This window comes from Dreissena polymorpha, chromosome 8 (genome assembly GCF_020536995.1).
Source record: "Dreissena polymorpha isolate Duluth1 chromosome 8, UMN_Dpol_1.0, whole genome shotgun sequence".
In the NCBI taxonomy this organism is placed as follows: domain Eukaryota; kingdom Metazoa; phylum Mollusca; class Bivalvia; order Myida; family Dreissenidae; genus Dreissena; species Dreissena polymorpha.
This window is the reverse complement of record NC_068362.1, coordinates 106,071,194-106,081,475: the sequence shown is the minus strand read 5'-3', so window position 1 is coordinate 106,081,475 and position 10,282 is coordinate 106,071,194.

The window sequence follows — 10,282 nt, the reverse complement described above, 5'->3', positions numbered from 1 at the left end:
TTTTGGCTTGGTAAACTACATATTTATAAACATTTATTAGTTAGAACAAAACTCTCATTGAACATTTTAAAGTTCTTTGGAGTAATTAGTTGGTCGCGTAGCGACCAGTAATGTTGTTACTCAAAAATTTCAAGTCGGTTCGGCTTATCTACGGAGAGCCTTCTACCCACCACACATGCCGTTTCTGCGCCGAGAAAGAGTTGTATAATTTATGCAAGAGGTTTGAGTTCTCCAACTATATTCATTCACAAATGGAAACATTATATGAATATCATGTTAAATGTAATAGTTTCGAACGGAGCTTATATACAAAAGAATCAATAAACAATGATTTTATTATACGTGTCGCGTAAGAGATTGTTTATGAATGATTAAAATAGTCCACTTTCTGCTGCGTCTTTATGACGTAGTACAGGTCATTCATAATCTGAGGTTATTAATAGAATTGGGAAAACAACGCAATAGTATAAGGTTACGCTTGTTTTATATTTTCAATTTATAAAACGTTGAACATGAGTTTAATAATAAACTTCAGGGGTACGATAGCAACACATAAAAACATAAATAAACAAACAATTAATATAACACGAATGATCTGTTTCGTAACCGTGTTCATGCTTCTACAGCGGGATTTCTGGGAAACGTTTTTGTTCTCAACAGATAGCTGCGATCTACGGGTGCTAAAAACGCAATAGTAGAAGGTTAAGCTTGTTTGTATTCACAGTTCTCAATTTATAAAATGTTGGACATGAGTTCACAATTACTACAGGCACACTGTTGACAGCCTCAAAAATGCTTTATATCGAAAACCGAAAACAACTAAATATACAAGAAATATCTTTTAAAAATATAACAAGAAATATCTTTTTAAGAAATATCTTTAAAAATGTAGTTGGCGTAAACGCTGACTTAAATAAAGTTTGCAATTTACTTAAATGTCTAAATAAATAAATAAAATGAAAACAAAAGTTTAACTATTGTGTTTTTTTTCACTTGTAAGTTGCATATTCACCGCCTGAAATGTGTGTTAGTATTGTCAAACAACCCATTAGTGTAAGTAGATAAAAACTATACTACGGGAGTGCACATTATTGTGTCCTCACATGCCTTATTATGAGTATATTTCTTCACTATCGAAATATATGTATGTGTTATATTTGATTTAAACGCAGTTTTCTTTCCACACATTTAAATCACATTTCATAGCCGCGTCATGTGAAAATGGGTCTTATGCGTTTCGGCCAGCGTTTCTTAAACCCAACATGTGCATTTGCACAGTCTGGTCAGAGGATTATGCTGTTCGCTATAAATCACTCAATATGTTATGGTCTCATTATATATCTCCTGACCAGACTGAGAGATGCGCAGGCGAGTGGGCTTTATATATGATGGGCGCATATGGAATAAGACCTATTTTCACATGAACGAGGGTCATTAAAAATCTCATTGCGAATTGTAAATAGCAAACTTGTAAATAAGGGCAGCCTATTCAGGCTTTCAGGAACGATTTCCAGACGTGCTTACCAAGTACGGCAAACATTGTGGTTGGATAATTAAACGACTTTCCTCTTATCGTGACACTAAACTATTTCGGTAATGATTGTTTTCTCATCTTGAAAGCAAAATTGAAATTCTGCGAGATGGATATTAACGCGTAATTGTAACTGGGTCACAATTTGTGTCGTTTGAACATACAGAGAGTAGTCTGGATTCCTTACACTGAACAGTGCTACATCCTTTGCGCTGAGCACAGACACAGTGATATGGCCAAAGTTCAGGTTGTATCTCAATCAGCCTATGAAAACATTCGAAAATATTAATGCGTGTCTGCTGGCTTTATGTAAAAGTCATTAAGATAAAAAGCTGAGTAAAAACAGCTACAACGAAAAAACGCATTAGTGCTCTATACCTATGTTTAGGTCAGAGTTGTTGACACCGTGTGAACTGCTCGGGTAACAAATAATGCATAAACATCAATGTACGGGTCAACAGGGCTGTCTTGATGACTACCTAATTCGTGAGTAAAAAGTATTGCTCGCAGATATATTTTTATTTATTTTCATCAATGATCTTATAATGTATATTTGAATTTGTATATGGTGTAAAAAATCAAAGTTTTGTACAGGGAATTGTCATCATGAAATTATAATCTTAGTGAGATAGGTATTTGATATTCCAACAATATTCATTTAATATGATGGTGATTACAAATTGTCTTTATATTCAGTTCTGATTACCATTTTCATCATACTTTCTATGCTTTCAGAACGTCCAAAAAGGGCCATGTTGTTGTTATTTTGTTATCTCTATGAAATAAATAGGATGATAAAAAGTGCACACAAAGCTCAACCTGTGCGTTATGACACTCTCTTTATAAATTGAATGGCATGTGTTCATTTCAAACTTGCAATTAATTTTGAAAAATGAATTGCGTCTTAATTATGCAATAGCGAACAACTTCAGTGCTTTCAGCGCTTTGATTTTTTTTTGCAATAACCTGTTTTGAAATTCATGACTACTTCATTAACTTGGACAATCTTTCAGTTAACTGAATTTTGTATGTTGATTAATATCTACATTGTAAACAGAATTGTAAATATCTGTTACAAGTACATGTATGACATGAAGGAAGTCAGGTATTTGTTACCCCTCTAAACGTGCAGATTATAATGAATAATCTGACATTTGATTCAGCACATCCTGCTCTGTTTCAGTTCTTAATTTCTTTGTGAATACAGATTAATGTATTATATATGAATAATTTATGCGGTTTTGAAGTCAATTGCTTAGATATGGTATGCAGTATGAAATTGAAGTAAGTGGAATGTCAGTGTGAAGTTTTTTTTAAATAATTGCAATGTATCACATGTCTGGGTTCCTAAAATGTATTCTTCCTTTGTATATTTATTCATAATTTCAGCAGTCTTCTACAGATATATAACAAAAAACTTTGTCCCACAGCTTATCTTTTACAGGTCTATTAAGAAATAATTTAAATAATTCTGAAATAAAGTGGGTGACATTTTAAAATTAAAATTTGAGATCAGTCTTTTCAATGCGGCATATAAAATAACTAATATCCATTTTATGTGTTTGCAATTAAAACACATTTTATGTTCACTGTTTTATAACAATCAGTTTCATACTATTGTATCAGTAACTTGAAAATTGGTAAACACGGTTGTGGAAAGAGGGATGTTGACTAGTTTTGGTTTAGATTTAAAACATATATGAAAACAAAAATTATTCTCTTTGTTCAAATACTTATGAATCAAGCAATACAATAATTATGAAGTCACAATAAATATCCAAAAAACATATCTTCAATGTCAATTAAAGTACATGAAAGTACGGTCTGTTTTACAAAACTCATTCCGTAATGCAACAGATAGAAAATAACACAAACATGTACATGTAAAGCAGGTCAACAGATAAGGATCGATATATGTTTTTTACGATTTGTATTTGACTTAAAACACATACAAATAAATAATCAATCATAACTAAACAATCAGGAAAATCTGAAAACAAAATGCAATTGATTCATGGTATTCGTAGAAAGTTTATATAGACACAGGTTCGGGCCGGTGTCTATTAAAAAATAGCTTCCATTGTAAAATGCTGAAAAATGTCGGGCTGAGGGCAGACAGGCTAGGAATCTTCCATTATGGGCATTGGCGCCCAATATTTTTAATTTGTTATGAGACTCGAACCGTCCGGTAAAGGACGTTGTAAAGAGTATGCTTTCAGTTTTATTGTGCGGGTGGTGATACAATTACTAATTGACATGAATCTGATATGTTTCCCTGTAAAGGTATGTGTATCTCGGATCAACTTGTATTGACAGCATATCTTGTATGATAGTTTTTAACTCTGTTCCCCTACCTGAGGCTAACGCGTCTGTAATATTTATACATCACTATGATTGAATTTAAGTTTGTAAATTAAGGAATATTTCATCCTCATCAAGTATTAGAGGATAGAACCATACATAGTTCCGAAAATTCATGGCGATATATATATATATATATTATATATAATGTATAAAAATAAATTTAAGGGAGTATTATAACAGTAACATGATGAGGCTTAGCAATGGAGGCAAGGCTTTTCTAGCGCTTAAAATACAATTCTCACTTTATATTTAACTTATAAAATATCATTTTAGTCTTAAAATATCCTTTACACGCAGAGATATATCAAACAATGCCAACAGGATCTGGAATCCAAGTTAAGCACTGGTGTTTTATGCCCCAGAAGGAGGGCATATAGTGATCGGACCGTCCGTCTGTCTGTCTGTCCGTCTGTCCTCCGTCACACTTTGTGTTTAGGTTTCTCATAAATTATTAAATTCTCATAATTCTATGTTGCTTCAGATGTAACCTTCATATTGGCATGCATATGCACAAAAATTTTGACCCCGTGACCTTGACCTTAGGGTCCGCGTTTAGGTTTCGAGATCTGCGTTTAGGTTGCGGAAAATGCTCATACTTCTATGTCCCTTGAGATATAACCTTCATATTCGGTATGCATGTGTATATGGACAAGGCCTTTCCATACGCACAAAAATGTTCACCCCTGTGACCTTGACCCTTGAACTTAGGGTCCGCGTTTAGGTTTCGAAATCTGCGTTTAGGTTTCGAAAAATGCTCATAACTTCTATGTCCGTTGAGATATAACCTTCATATTTGGTATGCATGTGTATATGGACAGGGCCTTTCCATATGCACACAAATTTTGACCCCTGTGACCTTGATCTTAAACTTAGGGTCCGCGTTTAGGTTTCGAAATCTGCATTTACGTTTCAAAAAATGCTCATAACTTCTATGTCCATTGAGATATAACCTTCATATTTGGTATGCATGTGTATATGGACAAGGCCTTTCCATACGCACACAAATATTCACCCCTGTAACCTTGACCTTGAACTTAAGGTCCGCGTTTAGGTTTCGAAATCTGCGTTTAGGTTTGGAAAAATGCTCATAACTTCTATGTCCCTTGAGATACATGTATAACCTTCATATTTGGTTTGCATGTGTATATGGACAAGGCCTTTCCATTAACGCATACAAATTTTCACCCCTGTGACCTTGACCTTGAACTTAGGGTCCGCATTAAGGTTTCAAAATCTGCGTTTAGGTTTTGAAAAATGCTCATATCTTCTATGTCCCTTGAGATATAACCTTCATATTTGGTATGCATGTATATATGGACAAGGCTTTTCCATATGCACAAACATTTTCACCCCTTTGACGTTGACATTTAACTTAGGGACCGCTTTTAGGTTTCGAAAAATGCTCATATCTTCTATCAAAGCGTTAATAGGGGGCATATGTCATTCTATGGTGACAGCTCTTGTTTACAGATTAAATTGTATATGCAAAGCATAATACCATTGTTTTGCGCAAATACCTTACTAAGTCAGTAATAATAAGTCTACACAATAATTATAACTTCAGACTTGAGTATGATCAGTTATAATAACCAGTTAGCCAGACACATACAAATGTGGGGTATAATACATAGGTTTATTCTTATTTGATATTTATAAAACGATACAATTGTATTTGAATGTTTATAAAAGATTTTTGTATGAAAAGTGTAACTAAGAAGCCAATTGAAATATTAAAGGGATTTGTTCACTGTTTGGGGAATTTTTTGAAGTGTGTCAATGGATGCCTTAAATTGCTTGGTTTTAACCATGGAAGTTTGTAGAGATCGTTTATAATGAAATTTTGGAGAGAAAAGCATTTCTTCCCAGCTGTGCTCAAACCTTTGTCCATTGGAAATTATATAGCCTAAACCACTCAACCATACTCGGTACTGACTGTTAAATACCGGTATTTGTAAACATGTTACTGCATACCTAGGACAATAATCAGGAGATTCCACGAAACCTTGCATGCTTTTTCATAGCGGAAAGAGTTGCCTCTGACCAGACTAAGCAAGTGCGCAGGCTGGGCTTTAGCTACACAGGCCGCATAAGACCAATTTTCATATGACGCGAATGTAACAGTGTTATTTGCATGTGTGTAAAAAAACTGCGTTTTAATCAAATATCAAATGTTTGGATGCAATACTTGAACCCTTAAACCTTTAAGTATGGGCATAAAACAACTGATCCAACATTATAATTTATATGAGGAAGATTTAAATAACTTGAAATCATAAATATAAATGTTGCTATAAGGCAGATCATTAGCTGTTGTAAGTTTAGGTCAGTACTTATCATATATGTTTAAATTAAGATGCTGCAAACAATCACTATTGTGCTTCATGCAACCCCTGTGTCCTTAGCAGAGCTACAGATAAGCTTTTTGGGGTAATTGGGTAATACCCTTCAAAATAAGAATGAATTGGGTAATGGAAAACGTGATTGGGTATCAAAAAGTATGATGCCCGCTCATATAGAAAAATAATTGGGTATTTGTACCAAAACAAACAAATGAATTGGGTATTTGCAATAAAACGTGAATTTAGCTTCTCAAAACCGTACCTACATAAAGTCACCGTTATGTATTCAATCGCAGTATAGGTTGTTCCATCTTTCTGCTATCAGATTCAACAATCTGAAGACAAGGGAATTTCTCAACCCACTCATCGAATGTGTTTCTACTTGTTTTTGTTCCAATAATATGGGCCAGTACTATTGTTTTAGAAACCCAACCCACCCCATCATAGGGGTTTGGAACGGTATTGTGGTAGTATGATATAGTGTATTTTGACCGAAAATGCCCCAAACAAAATTCATTATAGTTATCCACTATGCCCTTTTCAATTGTTTTATATTTAGATTGATTTACCACGACAAAGGAATCTAAATGTTTTTGTATTTTTTTGCGAAACTTTTTGTCTGTCTCGAGACGCCATTTTGTTTGACTCGCATTTGTTATCATCTAAACGATCGGTAAATACGTTACCCATTGTGCCACACCGGTCTGTGATAATAACGTAGTGACGTCACCATCTATGTATAGAATGATACGTTACCAGATAAAAACAAGCGCTTGTTGATTAAGACTCGATTCAAGACGCCCAAAACAAAACGGGATTTTTCATTACGCATAGAAGGCAGCTCGAATTGGGTATCGGCGATTTGTTTTGCGTACCGGTACGCACAGATTAAAAAAAAATTGCGTATCCACCTATTTTTTATTGCGTATTTACGCAAATACGCAGCTTATCTGTAGCTCTGGTCCTTAGAGTTAATGTACAAGTCAAACTAACATAGGTAAAATATTTGCATGAGTTTGTTCAAGGCATTTTAATATTAAGACAATTAACGAAACATGTATGATGACCCTAACATTTGGTTGATATACTCTTTGTAGTGTCCAAACATATGTCATCAGTGCATAGGTGATATATTTTACATGATAGTTAACATCATGCAAATATTTGCTGTTGTTTTTAGCTCACCTCAGCACAATGGGAGCTATTGTGATTGCCTGTTGTCTGTCGTCCATTGTGCGTTGTGTGTCGTGCAGCGTTAACATTTGCCTTGTTTACACTCTAGAAGCCCAATGTATTGTCCGATCTTTATGAAATTTTATAAAAAGATTTGTGCCATGTATATCTTGGACCAGTTTGAAAATGGTTTGGGTTGGTTGACAAACATGGCCGCAAGGGGGCGCTGTATTTTTTCCTTATATGGCTTTAGTAAAACCTTGTTAACACTCAAGAGGCCACATTTATTCTCCAATCATCATGAAACTCGGTTTGAATATTTATGTCAATGATATCTTGGACAAGTTTGGAAATGGTTTCGGTTGGTTGAAAAACATGACCGCAAGGGGGCGCTATAATTTTTCCTTATATGGCTATTGTAAAACCTTGTTAACACTCTAGAGGCCACATTTATTGTCCGATCATCATGAAACTCGGTTAGAATATTTGAGTCAATGATATCGTGGACGAGTTTGTAAATGGTTTTGGATGGTTGAAAAACATGGCCGCAAGGGGGGCGCCATATTTTTTCCTCTTATGGCTTTTGTAAAACCTTGTTAACACTCTTGAGGCCACATTTATTGTCCGATCATCATGAAACTTTGTTAGAAGATTTGTCCCAATGATATCTTGGACGAGTTTGAAAAAGGTTCCTGTTGCTCGAAAAACATAGCCGCAAGGGGCAGGGCATTTTTCCTTATATGGCTATTTATGGATACAGTAAAACCTTGTTTACACTCTTGAGGCCACATTTACTGTCCGATCTTCATGCAACTTGGTCAGAAGATATGTCCCAATGATACCTTGGACGAGATCCATAACGATTCTGATTGATTGCAAAACATTTGTGAGGCATTTTTCATCATATGCCTATAGTAAAATCTTTAAACTTTTAAAGTCACATAGCCTATATTGTCCAAACTTCATGAAACTTGGTCAGAAAATTTGTTTTAATGATGAATATAAAAATGTTTCTTGTCTGTTCAAAAACATGGCTGCCAGGGGAGAGCAATTTATACTTATATAGCTATAGTAAAGCCTTGTTAACGCTCTAAATGTTTCATGTATAGTTCACTCTTCATGACACTTGTCAGAACATGTGGTCTTATGTTGTCTTGGGCCGCACTGAACAGGTCAGTTTCTTTGTATTTTAGGTGAGCGACTTTTAGGATTTTCAGGCTCTCTTGTTGTAATTATTTTAATTTTGATACACAATGGTATGTAAAGCATAGCAAAACATTGCGAGACATGAAGTAAGAGAGCCTATTGTTCGCAACTGTCATACAGGTGCTGGCGTCTCCAGTTCCTGTTTAAACCATTTATTTTGGTACATCCTTCTTAGATTACATGATTCAAAAGCAGCCATGTCTAGATTCCTTTGCTGATATGTAAATGTGTGTAATATAAGCACCAAACTTGTTATTTGTAAGCTGTCTGGGTGACACACAATGCAACATGGATAATATATTGAAATAATTGCATGCCAAAAGCCAGTAAAAAAGTGCTTAACTTGCTTTTATAAAAAGGTATATATGGTAAACATGTAAACAGATATGATGAACCTTATTTTATGAGGGATAATATATTCAATGTTTGATTTTAGTCAAACGCAGGTGTTCATTGTCCATGAAGGGGCCTTGCGTGTCATTAAAAGCATGATAACATACAAACATGCCAAGTTCACAATTTTATAGCTCATTTCCTTTTTTATAGAGCTTATAAGAATGAAATTGTTTATTTTTTAAATTGGTATTTCATTTAATGTATCCATGTTTGCAGTTTAATCATTTAACTCTAATCTCTTAACGAGAAACACTGTCTGCAAGAAGAGAAAATACAATGTTGTACTGCTGTTGATACCTGACAAATACAATATTCAAAATGTTAATTATAATACTCTTATATTTTTTCTAAATTGTGTAATATATATTTGGTGGGTAAGGGTTAGGGTGCAAAGTACTTGGCGCAAATAATGACTTGGCTTGAAAGGGCTTTAATGGAGCTGATGGAGTCTTTTAATTTGGGTTATCAGTGCAAAGTTCTGTTTATCCTGCACAATACATCTAGGTTGTGGAATGTCAATCCTCCAAACCATTACAAACAACAGCTAATAGGTTTATGCATGAACTAATAACAGGAACCTGTTTTACTATGCTTTTTTCTGCATTTCTTAGATAAATGCAGTTATAATACCCTATTTCCAGTAATGTAATGAATAATTAAATAAAACTTATCAGTGATTTTTATGTCCCCCACTATAGTAGTGGGGGACATATTGTTTTTGCCCTGTCTGTTGGTTGGTTGGTCTGTTGGTTGGTTGGTCGGTCTATTGGTTGGTTGGTCTGTTGGTTGGTTTCCGCCAACTTTAACATTTTGCAATAACTTTTGCTATATTGAAGATAGCAACTTCATATTTGGCATGCATGTGTATCTCATGGAGCTACACATTTTGAGTGGTGAAAGGTCAAGGTCATCCTTCAAGGTCAGAGGTCAAATATATGTGGCCCAAATCGCTTATTTTATAAATACTTTTGCAATATTGAAGATAGCAACTTGATATTTGGCATGCACGTGTATCTTATGGAGCTGCACATTTTGAGTGGTAAAAGGTCAAGGTCAAAGTCATCCTTCAAGGTCAGAAGTCAAATATATGTGGCCCAAATCGCTTATTTTATGAATACTTTTGCAATATTGAAGATAGCAACTTGATTTTTGGCATGCATGTGTATCTTATGGAGCTGCACATTTTGAGTGGTGAAAGGTCAAGGTCATCCTTCAAGGTCAAATATATGGGTCAATATTGCTCATGTAATGTCACTTCTGCAATATTGAAGTT